Genomic DNA, 5,111 nt, shown 5'->3' with positions numbered 1-5,111 from the left:
TGGGGTCAGATACATCACATGATCACACTGACAGAACCACAGGCACATAGACACAGGCAACAGAGGATGCACAATGTCGGCACTAGTACAGTGTATATCCACCTTTCGCAGCAATGCAGGCTGCTATTCTCCCATGGAGACGATCGTAGAGATGCTGGATGTAGTCCTGTGGAACGGCTTGCCACGCCATTTCCACCTGGTGCCTCAGTTGGACCAGCGTTCGTGCTGGACGTGCAGACCGCGTGAGACGACACTTCATCCAGTCCCAAACATGCTCAATGGGGGACAGATCCGGAGATCTTGCTGGCCAGGGTAGTTGACATACAACTTCTAGAGCACGTTGGGTGGCACGGGATACATGCGGACGTGAATTGTCCTGTTGGAACAGCAAGTTCCCTTGCCGGTCTAGGAATGGTAGAACGATGGGTTCGATGACGGTTTGGATGTACCGTGCACTATTCAGTGTCCCCTCGACGATCACCAGTGGTGTACGGCCAGTGTAGGAGATCGCTCCCCACACCATGATGCCGCGTGTTGGCCCTGTGTGCCTCGGTCGTATGCAGTCCTGATTGTGGCGCCCACCTGCACGGCGCCAAACACGCATACGACCATCATTGGCACCAAGGCAGATGCGACTCTCATCGCTGAAGACGACACGTCTCCATTCGTCCCTCCATTCACGCCTGTCGCGACACCACTGGAGGCGGGCTGCACGATGTTGGGGCGTGAGCGGAAGACGGCCTAACGGTGTGCGGGACCGTAGCCCATCTTCATGGAGACGGTTGCGAATGGTCCTCGCCGATACCCCAGGAGCAACAGTGTCCCTAATTTGCTGGGAAGTGGCGGTGCGGTCCCCTACGGCACTGCGTAGGATCCTACGGTCTTGGCGTGCATCCGTGCGTCGCTGCGGTCCGGTCCCAGGTCGACGGGCACGTGCACCTTCCGCCGACCACTGGGGACAACATCGATGTACTGTGGAGACCTCACGCCCCACGTGTTGAGCAATTCGGCGGTACGTCCACCCGGCCTCCCGCATGCCCACTATACGCCCTCGCTCAAAGTCCGTCAACTGCACATACGGTTCACGTCCACGCTGTCGCGGCATGCTACCAGTGTTAAAGACTGCGATGGAGCTCCGTATGCCACGGCAAACTGGCTGACACTGACGGCGGCGGTGCACAAATGCTGCGCAGCTAGCGCCATTCGACGGCCAACACCGCGGTTCCTGGTGTGTCCGCTGTGCCGTGCGTGTGATCATTGCTTGTACAGCCCTCTCGCAGTGTCCGGAGCAAGTATGCTGGGTCTGACACACCTGTGTCAATGTGTTCTTTTTTCCATTTCCAGGAGTGTATAAGCAAAGCAAAAATGAATTTTTTATGGATTAGTTTCTGTAAAATCGTTTGAGAAAAACTAAAGGATGCGCGCCTCGGTTCTGTCATCGCTGACCGGTCAAAGGGTGGAAAACGCTTGTCGGCCTCCCGTTCTGAACAAACGAGTGAGCTCGCCTGGCGCTTTGGACTAAAACTGATCACTGAGCATCGGCGACCGTATTCTGCGCGAGCTATACAGAGACCGTTAATGCTGGTTGGGCATGACGCTGGAGTTATCGTCCAATGATCCGATGATGTTCCATATGTGCCGGACTGGAGACGGATCTGGTGATCTAGCGCCGGCCGAAGTGGCCGTGCGGTTAAAGGCGCTGCAGTCTGGAACCGCAGGACCGCTACGGTCGCAGGCTCGAATCCTGCCTCGGGCATGGATGTTTGTGATGTCCTTAGGTTAGTTAGGTTTAATTAGTTTTAAGTTCTCGGGGACTGCCGGCCGCTGGTGGCCGAGCGGTTCTGGCGCTACAGTCTGGAACCGCGCGACCGCTACGGTCGCAGGTTCGAATCCTGCCTCGGGCATGGATGTGTGTGTTGTCCTTAGGTTAGTTAGGTTTAAGTAGTTCTAAGTTCTAGGGGACTTATGACCTCAGCAGTTGAGTCCCATAGTGCTCAGAGCCATTTTCTAGGGGACTAATGACCTCAGCAGTTGAGTCCCATAGTGCTCAGAGCCATTGAGGTGATCTAGCAGGCCAAGGCAACATGTCGACACACTGTAGAGCAGGCTGGGTTGCAACAGGAGTATGCGGACGATCGATGTCCTGTTGGAAAACACCACCTGGAATGCTGTTAATGAATGGCAACACAGCTGGTCGAGTCAGAAGCTTTGCTTACAAATTTGCAATCACAGTGCGTTGGATAACCACGAGAGTGATCCTACTGTCATACGAAATCGCACCCGAGACCATAAATCCAGGTGCAGGTCCATTGTGTCTAGCAGGCGGGTTGGTTGCAGCTCCTCAACTGGCCCACAACTAACCCACATACGACCATCACGGGCACCCAGGCAGAACCAGCTTTCATAAGAAAACACAAGAGATCACCACCCTACCCTCCACGACCATTACAGCATGTATTTAAAGCAAATCTGAATTGCACCCTCAAAGCGCCGCTACTAGCTCCCTTATGGGACTAGCACGAAATCTGAACAATCTGAATAGACATAACTTTCAGCTGTAGAAAGACGAACTTTTTCTACCATCGCACAGCTTCTTCTTAATGATTTTTTTGCGTCATTGTATTTTGGGTAAGGTGGCGGTGGATTTTTGACGTAGAGCTCTTTGGAAAATCACAAAAACGTGCTGCTTCTGGATGGTTCGTGAGGAGAAGCCATAAAAGCGCAAGAGATCAGCTATAGGGCCTGGTACAGTCGGGACGAGTCTATTAGCAGCCAGGAATCAGAGAAGGTGGCCCACGACAGAGTGTCGGTTTTTGAAGGCGGCAGCTTTTACTGTACGGAGGTGGCCATATTGTGGGTAGCCATATGAAAGGTCGGCAACGACCTTGCCGCAGTGGATACACCGGTTCCCGTGAGATCACCGAAGTTAAGCGCTGTCGGGCGTGGCCGGCACTTGGATGGGGGACCATCTAGGCCGCCATGCGCTGTTGCCATTTTTCGGGGTGCACTCAGCCTCGTGATGCCAATTGATGAGCTACTCGACCGAATAGTAGCGGCTCCGGTCAAAGAAAACCATAATAACGACTGGGAGAGCTGTGTGCTGACCGCACGCCCCTCCTTATCCGCATTCTCAACTGAAGATGATACGGCGGTCGGATGGTCCCAATGGGTCACTTGTGGCCTGAAGACGGAGTGCTTTATATGTAAGGTCGTTTCTCCTTTCGGGCCATCTCCACTGCTGTTGTGGAGCGATTACTGTGGTGGAGCCAGGTTTTAATTTCACCACGAAAGTACTCCATCCAGGTTTACCTATTGCGAGACTGTGTGACAGTTATCACCGGTGTGAAACGGTTACCATCATCATATCACGGAAGTTAAAGGTGAGCTCTTGCCTGCTGTATTGCGTTATAACTGAATTGTGTCAAAAGGCGGTAAAATTTTTGGCACTCGTGCGAGTTCGGCTCTTCCATCACTTCTTTTGTTCAAACTTCTCGGGGATTGGCAGTGGTAACTTGCGTGTGTTTTGGAGGATCTGAATGTGCTCGTAACTTCTGCTCCCTGTGGACAGTATTTTGCAATATACGGCTTTTTGCACTTCCTTAAATGTTCAGTAACTGATTATTTATCGCTGATTTTATTTACGTTGTTTAGGAATACTGAAGATGCAATCTGTTTCTGTATCCTGTAGTTGTTTTCAAGGTGCTACTGTCGCTGTGCTATAAATTTTTCCTTTCTTTAAGAGCTCTAAATCTTAGTTGTTATTATTCCTGCATAAAAGTAATGGGACGACCGGTATCGACTATAGCTACCAGTTTCTGTGCAAAATTTTTGAGCCGGGCCTAGGAGTTCTTCGTCGGCATAAGATCTGGTCTGCTATTCACCCTGGTTTCTGTAAAATATTCTGTTAATAGCGACTTATGGTTCAATTGTTGGAGGACACCTTCAGTAATTTTGATGTTATAAATTACAGTAGTTCATATGAAAAATGTCTTTTGCATGCTGCACATTAATTTTTTTATTTATCTTGTGCACCCAGATGCGTTTCGCCTTAGTTACAAGGCATCTTCAGTAGGTGTCCTGAAATATTGCACATACAGGTTATCGTTTGTACATATAGGTTACAGGTTTAGAACAGTTCATTGAAGTTTTATAATAAAAAGAAAAAGTACTTACAGATCCTCTGCCGGCCGCTGTAGTCGGGCAGTTCGAGGCGCTTCAGTCGGGAACGCCGCTACTGCTAAGGTCGCAGGTTCGAATCCTGCCTCGAGCATGGATGTGTGATGTCCTTAGGTTAGCTAGGTTTAAGTAGTTCCAAGTCTAGGGGACATGACCTCTGATGTTAAGTCCCATTGTGCTTAGAGCCATCTGAACCATTTGAACAGATCAGCTTCTAATTCATTTAGCCAGGTTCCTCTGAAGTGGTAAACTCGTTGAAAGGTCGCAGTTTATTTTTGGTCACTGTTTTAGCCATGTAGCACTACTTTATTTGCCATCTTCAGTGTGTATAGTGTCACTCGTTTCTGTAAATGTTGCCAGCTTTCTCAAGTTTTTTCTGTGACTATATGTGTTCTGATGTAACTTTTGTACATGTGTGCGTGTACGAGCGCGCGCGCTCGCGCGCGCGCCTCTTTGCGCGCGTGTGTGTGTGTGTACTTTATTTCATGTTTGTATTTCATTTTTTTATATTTATTTCTTTCACATACATGAACAGTCTTGGGCAACAGGATTTGTGATCGTCTATTGGGATTACTGTCTGTTATAGGATCAATCATTTACACACTGAGTACTTAGTCATATTTACTTGGTCATTTAGCAGTATATTCCTCTCAACCTCTGCTTTGTGTATATGTGATAATTTTCTTGTAATGTTAGTAGGTGCCTTTCATTATTTATTCTACTGTTTCATGTGTTTCTTACTTGTAGTAGGTTCACGATTATTTTCTCTTAAATGTTCTGCAAAAGTTGAGTGGCTTGTCCCATATTCCCATTCTCCGGTGTGTTCTTCTTACCCGGTGTCGAATGTTCTGCTGGTTTGTCCTACATACCTTCCAGCACATGTGTTGAATTGTAGTTGGTATATTCTTGCTTTATGGTAGATGTCTGTGTCTTTT

The 5,111-nt window shown here is 49.0% G+C and overlaps 1 pseudogene; it reads left to right on the top strand.

The window, feature by feature from the left end:
• Positions 1 to 2,875: 2,875 nt before the first annotated feature.
• On the top strand, positions 2,876 to 2,993 carry LOC124546196 (annotated as a pseudogene).
• Positions 2,994 to 5,111: the final 2,118 nt, after the last annotated feature.

Source organism: Schistocerca americana, chromosome 8 (genome assembly GCF_021461395.2).
Source record: "Schistocerca americana isolate TAMUIC-IGC-003095 chromosome 8, iqSchAmer2.1, whole genome shotgun sequence".
Taxonomy (NCBI): Eukaryota; Metazoa; Arthropoda; class Insecta; order Orthoptera; family Acrididae; genus Schistocerca; species Schistocerca americana.
This window is presented reverse-complemented; position numbering and strand designations above follow the sequence as displayed.